Consider the following 20339-nt stretch of genomic DNA (forward strand, 5'->3'; position numbering starts at 1 on the left):
TGGGTTTCTTCTGTCTCCCTGGCGCGCATACCTGAAACGAGCGAAGACTTGTTCTTACGTTGATTCCCCCACCCGCCCTTTTTTTAAACTCCTTATTTATTCTTGTTCGTTCTGTTTTTAGGGATTCGCTAAAAGAATCAATGGAGAAGCGCGTTCATCACGGAGCAGTTGTCCTGTTTGTGCCCTCTAAAACATGTTTGTAGCTCGTTGACATGTTTGGTGAAATGCGGTCCACTGTGTTGAACATGTGACATACTCTGTCGTTCGAAGAAACCAATGCAACTATAAATAGGTCTGGCTCTTAAAAGTGAGTGATTGAACATGATTGTTTTAGTGGATTGGGGCTATATGGATGGTAATTGTTATGAACGAATATGATTAGAAGAATGAGTGAACATTATTAGGAGAGTGGATGGATGAACATGGTTGATTGGGGAGCTGAATGCAGAGGTTAATATAGTTTGTGGTTGGGTGAATAAATAAATATGATTAGAATAGGGGGTGAGTTTGTCGGTACAGAATATACCCTCTCAGAATATAGTGTTATTGAATGTCCATATTTTGTTTCAAGAAAAAGCAACTATTGAAGCTCAAGCGTATACATTTTGAGGCCTTTTTTCTTAGTTGGAATAGCTATAGGTCGCTACTCAACCTACTGAATTCCATTTTTAATGCTGTAAGGGCGCCACAGGGTTTAAAGCAATTCTCACAGAGTCCCTTCGTATAAGTTTTGGGCCACTGTGCTGGGGCAGTGAATATCAGAAACTGGCATGAGTTTGTCGATCAGGCCAACTGTAATAGGGGGAAGATGGGTAAAATACTACACATTGAACCTTTTTTGCAGCATTTTAGAAATGTTGTGGCACATTTCAAAATTACAATTTGTGACCCTTTTTTGCTGCAAACGAAGTGGCTATAAACTGGATGGTCTCTTTATATGGGTGGATGGATGAGTGGATGAACATGGTTGTATACATGGCTTTATATGGGTGGATGATCTGTCACTATCCCTGCTTTCTTCATTCTGAAGTGGGGTAGACTGCCTCGTGGCACAAGGACCATGCAGTATTATTCCTTTGGGAGGCACACTGTAGACACGAGAGGCCTCCGCAACATTACAACAATGGCAGAAATCTATAGGGTGCAAAAAACCAGTGGTTGAAATGTTAAAGGACATTTGTACCGCACACTATCACCACCGGAAAGAGGGAGGGAAGGTGAGTTAGTGGGTGGAGGCTGGAACAGTGCAAGAGTGCAGTGATGTGCTGTTGGCAGCCTCAGCCCGGTGGGTCTGTCGGCTGGGCCTGGGGTGTATGTGGCCGGTAGTCGTTGTGTACTGATGTGCGAGTCTGTGTGTTTATTGTTTTGTTGTTGCAGTGTAGTGAAGTTTGTGCGGTTTGTTGTGCTGGAGGTTTGTGGTTGTGTATGGTTTGGAGTTTGAGAGGTGTATGCAGATGAGGAAATTGTTAGTGGTATTGGTTAGTTGGCATCTCTATCCCGAATTGACGAGTTGGGCTTGCGTAATCTCACCCGATGGGGTGCTTGGGCACCCTGTGCCTCTGAAGGTCTGTGCCCGTTTTGCATTCGAGGCCCCTTGAACATCTCGCTGCCTTCTCCGCCCGCTCTGTCAACAACCTTGCATGGTCCTCACCCCCACCCACATGGCTAGTGCTCCAGTGTCCATACCTCAGTTAGTGTGGCGATTGGTGGTATCTCGCCAGTTCCACAACACAGTGGTTCCTAGTTGTAGCTAAACGGGCAGTTGGGGATGGTAAGGATTGGCTGGGGTTGTTGCCTCCGTCTCCATGGGTCTCGCATGTGAACCACTCTGTCCGGCGTCACCCTTCCCGGTGCCCTGAGTGCTTCTCAGTCGGTTCTGGGAGTTTGTCAATGTCCTTTCCCATATAGTCATTTGTCTTACTGTTGTTTCGGTTTTAGTCTCTGGTATTAAAGAGCCAGGTTTTTAGTAATTTTCTGAATTTAAGGCGGTCTTTGGTGTTCCTTATTTCTTTTGGGATGTTCCAGGTTTTTGAGGCTAAGTGGTAGAAGGCGGTTCCTCTGAGTTTTTTCTTGATGTAAGGTTTTAGTTCCAGGTGGATTTCGTTGGTTGACCTGAGGGGTCTCGTTGGCTTGTAGATTATTTTCGTTTGTAGGAATTCTGCTCCTTGTCCGCAGATTGCCGTGTGCGTTATGTACATTGTTTTGAAGGTGATAGTGTTTTACTGGGAGCCAGTGTAGTGTTTTTAGGGCAGGGGTGATGTGGTCTCTTCTGGATGGTTTGAGGAGTAGTCTGGCTGCTGTGTTTTAGATCCGTTGTAGCTTCTTCAGTAGGTATTCCAAGGTAGAGGCTGTTTGCATAGTCGATTGTTGACGTAATGAGGGTGACGATAGTGAGTGTTTTGTGTGTGAAGGAGAGGAAAGGTAGTATTTTTCTTGCTGTGGGGAGGAGGAAGAAGCATTTCTTGACTGTTGCGTTTATTTGTGGTTCTAAGGTTAGGGTGTTGTCCATCAGGACTCCCAGATTTTTTACTACCTTAGATGGTGATGGTGCGGTTCCCATTTCCGTTGGCCACGGGATGGTGATTTACTTCTCTTGGTCTTTGGATATGATCATGATTTCTGTTTTTCCTGTGTTGATTTTCAGGTTGTTGGCATTCATCCAGTTGAAGACTTCTTTTAGACAGCCGGTTAGGTTTGAATGATCGGTTTGGGTGTCTTTTATTTTGTAGATGATTTGAGTATAGTCTGCGTAGTTGTAGCATGTGATGTGTTTCTTGAAGATTCTGATAACTGGGGATTGGTTGAAGTATAGTGGTGATAGTGAGGATCCTTGTGGCACTCCACAGTCGTTAACTCCTGGGGTGGATTTGAAGGGTTTAATCCAAACGGTTTCTTTTCTGTCTGCTAGGAATGATTTAGTCCAGCGTAGCGCTGTTTCTGTTATGCCTATGTCTTCTAGTCGGTTAACTGTGGATAACTGTGTCGAAGGCTGCGGAGAGGTCGAGCAGAATAAGGGCTGATGTTGTGTTGGAGTCTGCGTTTGTTTTTAGGTCGTCCCAGATTGATAGTAGTGCTGTTTTTGTACCTCTTGTGGGTCTGAAGCCGACTTGAGCTTGGTCTAGCAGGTGGTGTTTTTCAACAAATTCTTGGGTTAGTTTGTATACGTAGGTTTTGCGGAGCCGGGTAGGGAATGTTAGAGATTGGTCTGTAGTTGGAGAGGTCATCTACGTCGCCGCTTGTGTTTTTCAGAAGTGGTTTGATGTAAGCTGATTTGAAGATCCTTGGTACGCTTCCTGTTGCTAGTGATAGAATTAGTAGGTTTCTGTAGTATTCTGCTGGCGTTCCTTGTGCGAGGATTGATATGTAGATGTCTAGGGGACAGGGATCCATCAGTGAACCCGCTTTCTTGCTGTGTTTTACCAGCATTGCGAATGCCTCTGCTGATATTTCAGGAAAGTTATTGAGTTTTTGCTGCGGTTGGTTGGCCGCTGTTGGATGGTTTGTCGGATGTCATTGATTTTATTTTATTTATTTATTTTTGTGAAGTGGTCTGCAAGGTCATTGCAGAGTTTCTCCGAGGGGTTGGGGTGTTGTCACAGCCTGGTGGGTTTCTCATTTCTTTAATGGTGTGAAACATTTCTTTTTGTGTGTTAGTGGCCTTTGTGATTCTGTCATCATAGTGCCTTCTGTTTGCCTTTAGAATTTCCTTCTTGTATGCATGGATTTGCTTCTGGAACAGTGTTTTTTTGTCTTGGTTGTAATCTTTTCTCCATTCGAGTTCCATCTTTTTCATGGTGCTTAATAGTGGGGTAAACCATTTAGCCATTGCTCTCTTTTTTGATGGTTTTTCTGGGGCTATCTTGCCAATTGTATCTGCAATCCATTTGTGCAATATCTCCGCTTTCCCGTCTAGATCAGCTAGCTCTAGTTCTGTTGTTGAGGGTTTGGTTAACTCCAGTTCGAATCGGTTGCTTTCTTTGACATCTTTCCAGTTTCTTTTTGTGGTGGTTGAGAGTTTAGGGTGTTGGATGCAAACTTGCATAGGCAGAGTGATTACGAATGGGATGATGAGATGGTCGCTCCACAGTATTTGTATTGCTGGTGCCGTGGTGATGAGTTTTTCCTCGACGAAAATTGCATCCAGAGTGTGTCCTGCCGAGTGTGTTGCCCCTTTTACTAGTTGTCGTTTCATGGTGGTGAGTTGTTCAGTATGTGAGTCTTGGGAGTTGGCGTGATTTTCTTCGAACCAGATGTTGAAGTCCCCCAGGATGATTAGGTGTTTGTGGTTGATGGCTATGTTGGTGATGGCTTCTATGAAGTTGTCGACAAAGGATGCATCATAAGTTGGAGGTCTGTACACCAGAATGAATGTGATGTTGGTTTTTGGGCTCACCTTTGGGTGTATGACCATGGATTTGCAGTTGAGGATGTTGAGTGGTTTGTCTGTTTTTATTTTTAGGTGTACTTTGAATGCCATTGCGATGCCTCCTCGTCTTTTGTTTTTCCTGTTTATTTGAAGTTTGCTGGAAGGCAGCTTTGTAGTGTGATTTTGTAGTTGTCGTCCAGCAAAGTTTCTGTGATGAATGGGGATGTCAATACCATTGTCATCGAGTAGGTCGAAGATCTCTCTAGAGTGTTTTGACATGGATCTTGCGTTTATTAGATTGCAGTGGAGTTTGGAGGTGTAGTTTAGTTTGGCTTTTCTTGTTAGGGTCGTCTTCTGCTCTTGTTGAGGTGTAGGTTTCGGGTTGTCGACGTCGTCGAATAGTTCTTCTAGGTTTTGTCTTGGCTTTATGTTTTCATCGGGTTCGTCTCGAAAAGAGGTAGTGGAACTATGTTCCCTACTGGCCTGGACCACTCCCCACAGACCCCATCTCCGCTCCCCCTCCCATGCACAATTAAAAAACCCAAAACGCATGTGCCTGCTCTTTAAGGAAACGTCCTGTGCAAAGTGCAAGTTTCAACTTACTCCTACACTTTTATTGTAAAACTAAACCGTTCCGGAACGGTTTCTTTTAAAAATAAAAGTATAGGAATGGTAAAACATAATTAAAAGAAGTAGAGGAGCATCGCTCCCGACCGCTCTCGACCACTGGCAAAAACACATTGTTGAGCATTCCTATCCCCTCCCCCACCACTTTCTGGTGAAAATTAGTTGAGCTGTGACGCATTTTGCTGTGTCTTGCACCAAAATGCATTCGCTGATGGCCATGTTTTTTGTTGTTTTCTCTTTTGTACCTTAACTAAGTACACCTTTCTTAGGGTGACCAGAATTCCAAAATGAAAAACTGGGACGACCAACAACATAAGAGGGACTACCCCATCGCTGCCCACCAATTACCACCCAATCCTATTTCCAGCACTTCTCCTTTCTATAAACTGTATATGATCTAATTTGTGGAGTTTTGTCTGTGAATCTTGAAATGCTGATAAAACAAGCGTTTGCTCTAATTTATATTACATGTCTTGCTGTACAATTATTCCCAAGACAGTCTCGATGGCACAATCAGTAAGTGCTGTGACATGTACTTGAAAAGTTGGGGGTTTGAGCCAATCCTCCAACGTCAAAATTCTGAAAAATAATTACAGTTTGAATTACAGTAGCCATCCAACCATGCAAAACCCGGATGGGGTTTCTAAATTGAAAAAACTCCTGTGACCCCGGGACGGAGGGTGATTTCAACCGTGATGTCTGGTCACCCTAACCTTTCTAAACATACCGGGCATCTTAGGAGTGCAATAGTATACGGGGATGATGATCACGATCATTGAAGGCTGCACAGTGCCTGTCTTTGGGAACTTGTTTCCCAGCAGAAAATATCTAGGCAAGAATTACAGAATGCGCGAGGGATTGGAGATCTATTTCTGGCTTGATACCCACCTATGAAGGATTGTCCGTTTGTTATAAAATTGTTCGTCGTATATGGGACCTACAAAGACTTGACCCATTGAAGGAATGGGTGACTGGCCTATTTATTTGGTTCCAACTTGTGCCATATTACATTGGATGGACTAGGAGCTCAATGGACTCTAATATTATAGGCTGTAAATGTGATTTGCATAGGGTTGCACAGTCTTAAACTCCGGAAGCTGCATGTGACTGGTCAATTTCATAGTTTGGAACCCATGCCATGTTTCCCTAAAATAATGTTCACTGTGCTGTGCTCAGACATGTTTCTTTTGACGTTCTTTACTTGTAGTGTTTTCTGTTTGAATACTTTATGGTGTTTCATTAAAGTATTGTTTTTATGGTTCCATGTGTTAAAATCACGGCAAAAATGTCTGTGAACACAAAATAACGCACCAAAAACGCAGTGTTTTTGACGCTGCAGTCCTTGTAAAACATGCGGGGGACCCCCCCAGACCCATTATAGCATTTAAGGGGAGCTGGGGACACCCCTGAAACCCCCGCTCCCCTTAAATGGGGTACACCTTTAACGGGTCAAACCACAGCATTTGTGCCGCAATTTCTTTTTTTTTTTTTTTTTTTTTTTTTAACAGGCGATATTCTTGCAGCGATTTTTATCACTGCATACCGTTTTGGTTCCTTTTATGACATTTAGTAGCTTCTAGTAGAGGTTCATATTGCTTTGACTGTGTTCATTTTGTATACTCCAATGGCAAATATTGATTAAATGCATCACTCTTCCGTGCACAAGCTACAAAGATTTCTGTTACGGCACCATAAAATATTTTGATTAGTGAGATTGAACCATTACTGTACGATCTGGGAGGAAACCAGTCTGATGTGTCCATTCAGAAAACACCAAATGTGACGTTGAATGCTCCCAATTCTCCAGACTAATCCAAAGGAGGGAAACGCTTGTACAATCGACTTTCACATTTTTGGGGAAGGTATTGTGTGAAATGGGCACAACAAAGAAGTCTATTTTAAATTGTATTAAGGCCTGTAGTTAAGTTAATACCAGTAAAGAACACTTGGTCCAAATTGAACTTTTTCAGGGCTGCATACCAAGTGGGTGGCCTTAATTTGTTTTCAAGTTTGCAGCCCTCCTTTGCGGTGTAACAAAAAAAACAAGATTTGGTAAGACTTAGATCTTCATTAGTCGTGGCAATGAAACATACGTATTGTGCTGTATCATATTATCAATATGTGTATGGGGTTGGTGTTTATGTGGCTATGTATGTGATATTGTGGTTTTCATCTTATGAAATGGCTCGGAAGATGTGGTTGTGATGAGGGCTTAGTTTGGATATTGATTGTAATGAACTGGCTTGTACAACATACTTCTGCCATTTGGTATTAGGTATGCCGATGGGGTAAGGATGTGGTTGTGATATGGCTGAGAAGGGATTGTGTGTGTCTTTGTCATTGACAGGTGGGTGTCGCTCTGATGTGTTTGTGGTGTGACTCGTGTGGTTGGGATGAAGATGTGATTGTAATAGGGATACAGTTGTAATGCAGATGTGCTGGGGATGTGTTTGGGATGCGCTTTCCATTAATATGTGATTTTCATGCAGATGTCTTGTGGATGTGTTTATGAAGTGATTGTTGCTGTAGTTAATGTTACAGGGCTTTTATACCGTGCCAAATCCCAATGTACCTTTCCTCAGCACACCTGGCTTGTCTGGAGGTTGTCGTGTTCTGACCCTTACTGTGGTTTCCGGACCTTAGTCTGCAGAGGAAAAGGTGTAGTGTGAAGGGCAAGAGGATAGGCAATTCAGTGAGATGCCATATTTAGGGATGGGGTGATGTAGAGTGGGGGAAGAGGTGATTGATTGGGTGAGTGTCGACCCATAAAGGTGGTCCAGAGATCAACAGAAAAGATGGCATAGTCTAAGTGTATTGGGCATCAAAAATATTTTCACTTGACACGGTTTGGAGGAGCAATACGTAGTTAATAACATGTGGAGTTTGGCTGCATAATTGGTTTTAGATGTTCTCCAGCCAGCTCCATACATCATTGTGGCTTTTTGACCCTGGATTCATTTTTATAAAAAATAATTCACTGGGCTGGAAGGGGTAGGGCTCTAGAATAATAGTTCAGTACTGGGAGGCCAGATGTGGCTTGGTCTAGAGTAGACTGTATGAAAGGTGTGAGTGTGGTTGGAGAGCAAAATGGTAGGACTGGCTGCTGTGGCTCTGGACACCTTCTAAGTATAGTCACAAACCGTGTACTTTGTGTTGGTGTAGCGTGATGTTTTGATAATGTCTGTGAATGCATACTCTGCACAGCTCTGGGTTCCATTGCTGGAGGCTGCATATTGAGCATGACTGCTAGATCAGACTGTAACGTGCATATTGCTTGTATGGGAGTTTATGCCACAGGTATACTGCATTATTGAGTCTAACCTGAAGATTGTATCCTGTTAGAGGAGCATAGTTATTTTCAGTAGCCCTTCTGGAATAACCTACTTGGGAACAAGTTGTGGTATAAAATATCTATCTACTCAGTCAAAGGTGGCTGTCAAATCGAAACTTGCTTGAGTAAATGGACTGGTTCAAACCTTTGACACAAATTATAAATTAGGCCATTGAAGCTAGTGCTCAAACCCTTTTTATAAATCATGTTTGTAATTTAGAAATGAGGCCTGAGACAACTGCCCATTGCTCACGGTCTTCCAGGATTAAGAGTGCTAGCATGTCCAAGATGGCTATCGGGGCGCTAGTTGTTCGGTTTCTCTCTCCCACCTTTGTTTTATATAGGGACTATAAACGCTGTATTCCAGGATCGTGGGCAGGTCGTAGTTGAAATAATTATTGTTTAAATAAAGTGCATAAGGTATTGGGCCAAATATTGGGGTGCTTTTTTTATAATGCTGTTTGAAAGTCTGGTGCGACTGGGACCCTTTTTATATGCTTTTCGCATCGGTATCTTATACTGTAATTTTACAGGTGCCGAAAATCTTATGCGCGGGAGCTAAAATGGCTTCCTGGCTATTGGACATCACCCAGTAGGCAGGAAATAACCTCAGAGAACCAAGAGCGAGTGCATAGTGTGCCGCAAATCTCACATTTATGTTAGATGCAAGCTTGAACTTTTTGTCCATGTATACAATCCATGATGCTTTAAATGTCTTGTGTAGGGTGCAAAAATTCAAGTTGCAAGCTGCTAGTTGGCCATAAAAAAGGCACTTGCCACCTTCATTCTATACATGCAGACTGCACACCTCCTCTTACTCTCCAAGAGTCAAATGTCGCTAGCCAGTGGCTAGTGTCACGTGTACATTTTGCACCCTGTCTTCTCAATGTCTCTAATGCTTCTTTGTAGAGAAAGTTAATGTCACGTATGTATGTATGTTGTACGGCACCAGATTGCCTTGGGGGCCAAAAGTAGCTGGTGGTGTCAAGCTAACCTGGCTCTCCAGAGGCTCGAAGCATGAGTCGAACAGATCCAAACAAAACAAAAGTGGTGGCTTAGAATTAATCTTAACCTATGGCATTTCTCTGCACAACCCTCCAGACCATTGTTCTTTGCCTGCCAAGCCATTACAAAAGGGGAAAAGCCATAGATTTCCCTATGTGAGAGAGGGTATGCATGGACGTGGGTCCCTTGCTCGCTGCACCATAGGGAACCAAGCTGCACCTCACTGATGAGGCCCAACAAGGCCGAAAAATGCCTTTGGCGGCTTGTGTTTCTGTGCAGAGTGGACCTGGCGTAGCAGTTCGGGCAGGACTGCTCCCATTGGTGACAGTAATTGGCTAATTTGCATATTGCTGGAACGCTTTTGCAATGGGGCAGACATGCAAAAAAATCGAGGTGTGAAAGGTTGCCAATATATGCTACTTTCACGTCTTAATTGCGTTACACGTGCCTTCACTACTAAACTTAGTGTGGAGGATTATTCCTTGCCTTCGTATTCTCCTCATATCTTTATTCTTAGATCAAATGAGCCAACATGAAGTTGTAGAATGCTTTTTTGCGAATATAAGACAACTTGTGGCGGGGATAAACAACATAGCAATGTACAGTATGCTAATGTATCCCTCTCTGTTTTTTAATTGCCATGTGCAAGGGCCCAGATGGCTTGATGTTCGATGTTTGATTTCTAAAGTCTTTTACAGAATTTGGTATGAATTTGTGTGCGTGTGTATATATGTATATATATATATATATATATATATATATATATATATATATATATATATATATTTTTTGTTAATACAATTTATTTAGTTTGAAGGTGTGTTAAAACTATACATATTGCGTAGAGCAACTTGCGGACATACTTTTTTCACCACAATGTAATCCGGGCTGAAGAATAATTATTGGTGGCTGTCTCCATATCTTTTCCCCACTCCAAGATGGCGCCCGTTATCGTCACCGTTTGTTGTTGCGGTGGTTGCTCTCAGTTAGGCACTGGAATCTGTACCAGGATCTATATCTTTCCATGTGTGGTGATAGCAATTTATTTATCTTTATTGTGCTGTAATCCATCTTTGCAACGCGGAGTAGCTTTGTCAGCAAGGCGCTATGTATAGGCTAGTTTAACATAGGCAGACAAGGTACTGTTAGTCCTTTGTTTATTTCCATGACTCTGGAAATACACAACGCCGTGGTCTTAATGGCAGTGCACGATAATGTCCTCGGTAGCAGACACGAGTTGGATTCGTGGTTAGGAGGTTCTAACCCCTGGAACGTACAGGTAAGCGGATCCCATGCTGTGAAGCATTGTTGCCGTTGGTGTGTTGTATCCCGGTTTTCAGAGTTTTAGAGTATTAACAACGCTATGTTTCCACCTCCATAGTAATACTAAAGAGTATACTGCACTCTCCTGGCTGTAGTGACGTTGAAGAGCTGTGGTAACATACCAGTTGCCATAACGTGACGCAGGTACTTGTACCTATTTTGACAGTGCATATTACAAATGGTGATGGCTATGACGCCACAGGTTGTATTACATGGCTAATGGAGTTAGGTGGTGAAGGGAGTGTGATGAGGAGGTTCAAAGGTGATGGTTTCAAAGGTGATGGCTTTAAGCAACTGGTGGCTATAGGGGTATGGTGGTATTATTCACTTGATGTATGCCTTTTTAATGTGGTATATGTTTCGATTTGTTTTTCCTGTTTATTATTTTATTGTCTGTACAGATCTTTGAACCAAAAGGGCTACTTGGTGAACCCATTGTAATAACATAAACTTGATTTAAGAAGTTTCCTACTATTGTTTGGACTTTAACAGTAGTGCTACCGAAAATCCACTCAGAGGTATAGTAGTTTTCCTCTTTAAAGACAGGCCTAGTTGAGACCTGTACCTTTTCCTTTTGGACACCATTATGGTGTGATCTAGAAGTTTTCTCGAGTTACTTTAAGAACTTGACTCACTATCCTTGTTGTTGGTGTTTATTGTTGTCCTATGTAGGTGGCTTTACCTTTTTGGATCGCCGTTTTCTAACCCTGGATTGCAAGGTGGTGAAAACTGTTGTGTAAAGGTTTCCCTTGAAGAAAGTTCAAGCATTAAGAAGCTGTAAAGAACTAAAACATGTCGGGATATTGTTTTTTGTGAATTGACACTTGAACATAGTATGTTGTAACTGTCCTGTGGAATCGGTATATGTTGTTAAATGTTAGTGTAATTTATCCCAATAGGTTGATGTTATACCCACCATGTGGGTCAAATCTTTGGTTATTGTGATTTAGAAAAAATGTTTTAATAGAGTTTTAACAATTTGGATAATAATAATTAAAATGGTCAAATTTATGAAAGCATGTTGTGTACCAAGTCCATGTTTTCAGGACCAATGGTTGTAGGTTTTTTCGAAACGCCACTTCTTAGATAGATGAGTTACTTAACAGATTAGATCGTCTTGAACCTTTTTCCTTGTTGTTTAAATATACATCAAATGACATCCAACTGTTAAGTGCCTACGATCTACAAATGAACCGGTGCTCATTTAAAAAAAAAAATCTGTTCAACTTGTACCATTCTAATATCCAATTGGAAAAAAGAACAGACTGTAACTTCTTTAATTTCTCTTGTATGTCAGCAGAACACTACCACGCAACCCTGGCGTGAGTAAAGATAGTTGTTATTAAATGTGAATTTTATTCAATCACCTCCTCCCCACATTTGCATTGTGATAAAGCTTAAAGCGTCTATTAAAGTGGGCAAGAATCTGCAAATAACATGAACACTGGACTTCGACTGTATGGTCTGGAAGCTTTTGCATTAGTCTATGATAGTTCAGTAACAAATATGAAATCTATCCCTATGGGGCAGAATGGAGATCGGGAGCCTGTCCACACCGGCACCCGCGAATGGGCAATTACTGGCCCATTTGCGGGTGCAGGTAGCTAGTTCGGTGGCAGCCGTGCCCATATTACGGGCACGGCTACCGCCGAACTCGTAATGAGGCCCAGTATCTTTTAATCATATTAAATCATTGTTTTTGCGTGATAGAAAACTATCTGCCTAAAGACAGCAGCTTAAGGACATTTAAGATTCCAAAAGTGGGGATATTTCCTTCCCCTCTAAAACAGGTATTCGAGGATGCAAACGATATTGAGATGCACTGAGGGGAAAGACTATGCCTCTGCAGTGGACACTTAAGGCAAAATAGTGTCTGAATGACCTATAAGGAGGGTAATTTCAAGATTCAATGAGCAGGCGTTAAAACCAGCTTCTGGGTGTTGGGCTGAAAAACGCCTAGCAATTTCGAGCCCTGCATTGGTAAGATTGGTGCATGCCCCTGATGAGGGTGCAGGTGATGCCCTTGCCACCTTATAGTGACTCGAGTGAACCTCTTTTGGAGAGAATTGTTCTTGTTGTACCTTGGTGAAAATTCAAGCCACCCAGTTTAAATGTTTTACCCGATCCGTTTGGTGGCATGTGGGTTTTTGGTAATTGTATGCACAACAGTTGAGCCATGATAAACAAGCAAACCAAATTGAGGTTCCTCTTACATATGAGGGGACCCCCATTTAAACAAAAAAACCTGGTCGCAGTCATTTTGACCAAAACCTCACGACAAGTGCTGACATTTACAGCAATTTATGAAATCTCGTAGAAACAACCTAACCGCAGTGTTTTAACTTGTTTTGTAAGGCGCCAACTGTAGCTCTTCGTAGTGCTCCAAAACTAAAAAAAAAATGCAGGCTGCCCCTCCTTTTTTCACATATTCAAATACTTTTGAGCTATGTTAGTGCCATGGTTGAAAAATCCACTGCACACAACCAGAATCAGTTAAAAACGGTTTAATATTTCATCAAAACCTTCCTTTTTTTATTTTTATTTTTTTATAAATTCATATTACACAACAAAACACCAGATGTGACGTCCCTTCTATCGACTATCATGGACGCCCCAATACATTTTTAAAAAACTGTGTGTCACTGTGAGGTTAGTATATAAAGGTGACAATATCTTATAACAACAATACTAAAAAAGAGAGAGACTTGTTCTGGTACACATTCAACCTAGAACTATCGAAACACACTTGCCACCCATCATGTATTGTCAGAGAGTAATTCAAATCCTTATACCGATGTAATCCCACTCAATACAGGTGTTATTTAATGATACAGTACCGAAGAATGGCTAGTTGTGCGAATGACCAAATCAAACAAAAACGGACATCTAACTCGTGTGTCTATTTGGTCAGGCTGTAGGTCGACACATTGTGTTTCGGCCCCTTATGTGAGATGTCTGTCCTAGGCATTCTCATATGATCGTCAACAGGTCCTTCATTAGGACACAGAAAATCTTGTGGTAAATGTATTTTGTTGTCGATTTTTCCAGACTCATTTTCTGTGTTGGGAACTGCAAATGACCAAAACAACCCATTAAAAACGGATTCCTGGAATTTTGATCTTAATTCCACATATGAAAAAACATAGGTCATAACGAACCTCTTAATTATTTTCCCGTGTTTAGGGCACATTTCTGTATTTATTTTCTCTTTGAATAGATTAAATCTCTGCCAACATCAAAGGCTTCTCCTTAAATAACAGATATTTACATCACTACATTGTTCTAAATCTTCTTGTGTATAAATTGCAGGTGAACTCTGAGTGATCTTTACCTTCTTTATTCTTCACATTAATCTGGATATATAAATGGTGGGTTTAGTAGGCTTTACTTCTCTTAAAGCTGGACACTGTCAAAAGGCATGATGGTGCCCAGTGTTTACTTTATACTCTAATCCGAAGTCTCACAAGATGTCCAAGTTTATATATAACTGCACAAGAGACATATTAAACCTCTCCTATAATGTATGCAGCAAATGTTGGGCTACTGTCTCCTCTTCACTCATTTTAGTAAAAGTTGGAAACGTCTGATTATATTTGGAAACTCGCAAGAGTTGCAGAAAACGGTTTTGCAATTAGTGTGATAATACTTCCCTCCAATTCTTTGCTAAAAGTACCCCTTAGGCTCCCTATAGTTTATCAACTACGTGTACTTGAATGTGTCTGTGTGCTAAAAAAATTATTGAAGAATATTTTCACACATTCGATTACAGGGGCTCTAGAAACTCACAGGCATCTCATAACAAAACGCTGTTATTGTAATGACTCTGTATTAACTCTGGGTGGGCCGTGCAAATGCTAGACAATTCCATTTAACAACAAGGCCAAATTCTACCCCTCGTGTGTATCCAAATATCACTTGCGTTCACAAATGTTGGTACGGGCTTTGTGTTCAAAATGCCATTCTGAAGCAACAAAGGCAGCGTCGACACTAGACGCCATCTTTTATGTCTTCACCTATTGACAAACTGAGTTGTGGAGGCAGTTGATTTTGAATGCCAAAGGCGATCACCACATTGCAACGGAGCACCGAATGGCTATTTATTAACAGTCTATACGAGTTGCTGATTCTTGCCTCTCCCAACTTTTTCAAAAACCCAATTTGACCTGCATTATTTTTAAAAGCTCACGCTATTAAAATACCTTATCAATGTAGGTCAAGTGAAGATGTGTTGCAATTATACCGAAAGAAAAATTCTGGAGCAGGAAGGCAGCGTCAGCACAAGATGCCTTCTTCTATGTCCTCACTTATTGACATACTAAGTATTAGAGGCAATTGATTTTGAATGCCAAAGGCAAACTATTATTTATTGACATAGTCTATGCAAATTGCACATTCATGCCTCTCTCCCAGCGTTTTCAGAAATCCAATTTGACCTGTACTATTTTTCAAGGACACACCATGTACAAATACTTAACCCATCTCAGGAAAAATAATAAAGGTGTGCCGCAATAATTCCAAGATATATGATAAAGATTGTGTTTTATTATCTGGAATAATCAAAACTTTTTTCCTAAAACATTTTGATGTATATTCAAAACCACTCGGGGCTATCATTGAACACACCTGTTTGTCTACTTAAGGACACACAAAACGCCTTCTTTCCCAAGATTGTAATAAGTGTAATATCCTTCGGGGAAAACCACAGTATTTGTAGATCCCAAATAGCTAAACACAGTACTTGTGTCAAATAGGGCATTGTACAGGTGCTAATATACTTTTTACAGCACTAATATACTTTAGAAATAAACATAAATGTATCATAAACTCAGCTATTTACCCCTGTAATTACCCAAAATGCTTTTTTTTCTTTATTTTTGCGGCATTTTCTACCGCAAGATGCAGGGTACGATGTACCTATACCAAGATGCATTTTTTTAATGCAGTATAAAAGCTAGAAGATTAATTTAATAAACATGTTATTGCACGTTCAGTGACTAAATTCACCTAATGCATGGACGGGCTCCATCGATAGCCGTTTTCAAACCCTTGTTTACTTAGTGAAGTCTGTGGGTCCGTTTCGGTTCGGTTTTCCTTAGAACTGGATCTCAATCGCCTCCTCGTGGAGGTTCTTTTATGATCTGAATGACAAACCAAAACATATCCGTGTGTTTGTGGTGTTTTTCTTTGTAATGAGCCATCATCGGTTTATCAGGTACTTTGTTTTTAAAAACGGGAGCAGTGTTCACATGTCCGCAGTCTAATCTCACGTTTTGTCCAACGTAGATCAGACCGCAGAGACATTTAATCCCATGTATTGCCCATTTGGCCACTTCAAGCCATATAGATCAAGTTCATTTAATGTCTTTTTATGAGGATACAAACTGAACACTTACTACACCGAAAGTGCCCCACTACTGGCGGTAAAGTCCATAGCGTGGATTTGGTGGTTCTCCTCTGCTCTCTCTCCCTCCCCTGCTGACCGACCTGTCTGCTGCGCCGACTGGTTGCTTGGCTACCCTCAGTCTCACTGGGTACCAGGCTCCTCCGTGATCAGTCTCCCCTGCAATGTCTCCAGACTAACCACGTATCTCGGGGCTGTAACCGTAACCTCTACAGTCCCCTGCCTGCTTGCACTTACCCAGAGCCGCTCTGCCCTGGCCACACTTACTCAGAGCAATGCTGACTTGATTGCACTTCCCTTTTCCCTCTCCGTTGTTGCACTTGCACGATCTGAATGACACAAGGCCTAGTAAAATCCTTTGGCTTGTCCACCTCGGTCTTCCTCCCTTGTCTTGCCGTGCCTAGGAACACTTGTGTACAGGTGCGTTTATAAATGACATATCGTATCTCTGTACTTTGGGTTGTTCATATGTGTGCATCAACATAACTTTAAAATGTTGTGGTCGTTTGAAAGCAAATCTTGTTTTTTCCAGATTAAAATCTGCTGTTCTTATGGTGTTCCAATTATGCAGTATTTTTCTTCTCAGGGAATGACTAATAAGGCTGTAAAATGTCACGCAGGAGATTTTGTCTGCTGTGGCTCTTTGTTGTTTAGTCAAACACCTATTTCTGTCGGTGTTGCAAGCCCTCTTTCTGGCCCTGTGGATCTCCTGACTTGGGTACCTGCGTTGTTTTAATCTTTCCGGGGGTTCTTTACTATGTACATCGCAATCCGACTTTATTGTGCAATTACGACGTATTCTTAAGAACTGTACATGGGGCAGATTCTCTTTGAGACTTAAGGGGTGAAAACTTGCATACGATAATAATGTATTCTTATTGTTTGTTAAATTACGTTGTATGCAAACCGCCTTGTGTGGATGTCTAAATTTCTTAATCCAAGAATTCCATGGAATTGCCATCATGCACTATAGTGAATATAATGAACTGGTCCTGTTCATTAAGCAATGTTATAAATGATGCCAAAGAGTCTAGAGAGCCTCTACACATTGTCAATATAACGATGCCAACACCCAATGTTGTTGATAAATGGATTGTTGTCACCATACATCAACTATTCCAAGTGGTCCATGCTATGTCCGGAGCAAATGTCACTCCCATGCTTGTCCCATGTTTTCGGTTATAGAATGTGCCTTCGAACAGAAAATAATTTTCTCATAGTGCGGTTCGAATACATTCTAATATAAAATCTGTAGGGACAGAATCTGCAAGTTGAGTTTATTCAGATATATTTGCATCACCTCTACACTCGCCATCTGGGGGATGCTGGTGTAGATGGCCTCTACAGCTAGTGTCACTAGGAGGTCGTTTGTGTGAATAGTAATTTCTGCTAAAATATGTATCATGGCCGTTGTATCTTGAACAAAAGACCTCATGCCCCGAACAAAAGGCCTCAAGAAAAAGGAAGCATAAAATCGATAAAAACGGACTGTGGCGCTGCAAATAATGGCGGCAGCTGCTGTAGAGTGACTCGTGGCCCCTTTCCACCTGACGAGTTTAAAGACCCTGGCGCCATCTGGCATGCACTGCAGAGGCACAGAACCCGTCTGACAGCCTCGAGCAGGGGATGGGACATGTCATTTGCTAACTAAAATGAGGGGATGGAGACCCACTTGCCCCAGTCACCCCTCTCTCCCAACATTTTAATTTACAAACAACTGCCTTCCCCACCACTGGGGACAATAAAACCACATAAAAATGTAAATCCCTATAGCAACATGTTAAGCCAAAATGATTTTGTGGCTTTAAATTTTACATCCAGAATGGTAAACTATAAGTCCCAGAATGCAAAATAATGTCAACCTGAAAAATCTATTTAAGCCCACTGTACTTTCAGTGATTTGAAGACCTGTAATAAAAGAAGTTGTGTATTAAACAAACATAGATATGCAGATTCCTTGCAACAAACCTCTGGCTATTGCTGGTGCAAGTATAAGATCATATAAGGTTAGGTTTTTAATTAAAAACATGTCAAACCCACAAGTTACTCGCTCACGAAGAACTTTTGTAGGACAGACTCATTTGGATAGTGGCATAGGGCTGCCCTAAAACTTACCTTCCAGCCACAATGTTAAATCATGGCAGTTGGTATGCTTGCAAGGGTCTTGGACCCTCTCAGAAGCTGGACAACAGGCCCAATCACAGAGCGTGTTTGTGGAAGGAGGCGGGCGGATTGAAGGCAGGGGTGGACTGAAAACCAAAAGAGACCCTGGAAATAATTTTCAAAGTGGCCCCATATTACACATATTCAACGAGCCCAACCCTTTTCCCATGAGAAAAAGTGGAAATAAAATAGGTACTCACGCAAAAGAGGCCCAGGGTGCAGAGGCCTACTGGGAAATCTCTAGAGCTCTCTATAAGCCAGTCCACCCCTGATTGAAGGTACTGGGAAGGAGCTGGGGATTGGGGTGGGAGTGAGTCTGCAAGCGCTAAAAGCTCCTTGGCGCAACAACAAACGAAATGTATACCTTTTTGCCAAAGTAGTCAAACGGACCTGTCGGGCTGGGGGCCTAAGACCTAGTGCTGCACCAAATTTACCTTACAGCCACGATGTTAAATCATGGCGACTGGAAAGCCTGCAGGGGTCTTGGACCCTTGCAGAAGTTAACACAGGGCAACGGGGCCCAATCACGGAGTGGGGCTGGGGAAGGATGCCGGTGGATTGCAGGGACTTGAAAGGAACTGGGGGATGGGGTGGGAGTGGAGTCTGCAAGCGCTAGATGCGCGTTTGCAACAACAAAAAAATGAAATTTATCCAAGTAGAAAAAACGGACTTGTCTGTCTGGCATATGAACAGTGCTGCACCAAACTTACCTTCCAGCAACTTAATTTTTCTGCATCTAGTCTTTAAATGGGTTCTTTGTGTTGGTCACTTTAACTATCACAGATTTGCAAGGTGCACTGCTTTGCAAGCTCTGATTTGCAAGGTGCTCTGCTTTGCAAGCTCTTTGGGTTGGAAAGTGGAAACGTTTCATCATGCATATGAAAGGCTCTGACTGCCACTGATAAGAAATTAATTTGCAATTGTCCATTTTAACAGCGTGCTTAAAGCTGTGCATTTGCCATTTTCGTTTTTTAAAAAAAAGCAAATTTTAAGTCCACCAATGCTACAAGCAAGTGCAACTTGAACTTTCAAAAACGAATAGCCTGGAAGCTCACATTACCACAATCACATCTTCCCCCACCCGAACACACAGATTTAAATGGTGTATCTTTTCCACACCACTTCCAAAGCCCCAAAGAAAGCGATTTCCAACACACAACCCACACGCCTCTAACAGCACATAATCCTAGCTGTGCCCCCCCCCCCACTACCCCCCAGCTCTTCAGCCACACAAGCTAAATTTGCACACCGTGAATTTAAACAGAGGTTATCATGTTGAAAAGTGCTGACTGCAGTATTTGAAGCTCCCCAGCCACGGACACTCCGTATATTATAATTATACACGCAGAAGGGAACGCGTTAAGCTTCCTACTCCAAATAGTGGCAATACAATCCATGTCCCAAAGTTTAACATGAAGACGGCACAGAAGCCTGTAACTTGGTGGTTTCATCCCAACGAAGTGCAACACATTAATTGCAAAAGGAAAATACTCAGAGGCATGTGCTTGAATTATTTGGCTCAAATAAGGAGGAAACCTCAAGGACCCCTTTCTTGTAAATGGCACGGGCGTAATAAATCACAAAACATACCTTTCTTTTTGTGCTTGTGCTGTGCCGATTCCAAAGCCACACACAAGGCTGGCACCAACGTTTGAGCCAACACCCACCTGTTTGCAGCAGTAAAGAGCTGTCATTTAAAAAAAAAAAAAAATGAGAGGTTTTATGGAGCTTGAACGGAGCACTGCTCAGCTTACTGTCCGACAGTCACACGTGCATCGGGACTCTGGAATGTCTCAGCAAGCAGCCTGGGCCTGGGCAAACTCCCCCCCCCACCCCCTCCAGTCCCAGGCTCGCTGGACACAGAAAGAAGCCAGCCCAGTGCCAGTCCTGCTTGCTTGCAATAGCATGAATTGAAGTGCACTGCACAGTACATGTGCAAAATAAAATGATCATTTAAATAGGTTTACCGTTACAAACAAGGTAATGGTTATTTAAGCAAAATGAAATTGACCACAGTGTTTATACCGTTACAACCCTAAAGCATAATATTTACCCTTTAAATGGGCCGGTATTCTTGCGCGAACCTTTTGTTTACATATTACATCATTGCGCTGACTGCTCGC

At 42.0% G+C, this 20339-nt stretch overlaps 1 protein-coding gene across 2 annotated transcripts in view; it reads left to right on the forward strand.

Moving 5' to 3' along the window:
• The window catches only part of LOC138580844 (zinc finger protein 605-like), a 55176-nt gene that overhangs the window by 572 nt on the left and 34265 nt on the right, over positions 1-20339 (forward strand). The gene's annotated exons all lie outside the window — the stretch shown is intronic.

Source organism: Ambystoma mexicanum, chromosome 3p (genome assembly GCF_040938575.1).
Source record: "Ambystoma mexicanum isolate Mex_15411 chromosome 3p, UKY_AmexF1_1, whole genome shotgun sequence".
Lineage (NCBI taxonomy): Eukaryota > Metazoa > Chordata > Amphibia > Caudata > Ambystomatidae > Ambystoma > Ambystoma mexicanum.